Genomic DNA, 466 nt, shown 5'->3' with positions numbered 1-466 from the left:
TTTGACCTTTGTCTTCATTTACTGTTTTCTCCTTTGCCTACTCCAAGTTATATTCTTCAGAAAGTGATAAAATGAAGCTGACTGTGACATGATGGAGACCAGATTCTTAAGGCCTGTATTGATCAAAATAGAATATGTACATTGTGCTTTCACACTGCCATTCATTGGATTAGTGCCACTCAGGCAGGTGGTTTTTCTCAAAGCATGAATAAACAAGCAAGTAGCTCATTTGGAAGATTCTATAGATAAAAGGCTAAATGAAGTAAAAGACAGAACACAGGGTTCTGTTTGTCTTATAGGCAAAAGTTCTTCCTGCTTTCTTCTACTAGAACAGTACCTACTGCATTGTAGGCACTCAGGCTTTGATGAAATGAATAGGGCTTCATATTTATCTTTTTTATCATTTGTTCAGATATTTATTATGTCCCTATTTTCTTTTCTTTCTCTCTTTCTTTTTTTTTTTTTT

The sequence above is a fragment of the Dipodomys ordii genome, unplaced genomic scaffold (genome assembly GCF_000151885.1).
Source record: "Dipodomys ordii isolate 6190 unplaced genomic scaffold, Dord_2.0 Scaffold38, whole genome shotgun sequence".
NCBI lineage: Eukaryota > Metazoa > Chordata > Mammalia > Rodentia > Heteromyidae > Dipodomys > Dipodomys ordii.
This window is presented reverse-complemented; position numbering follows the sequence as displayed.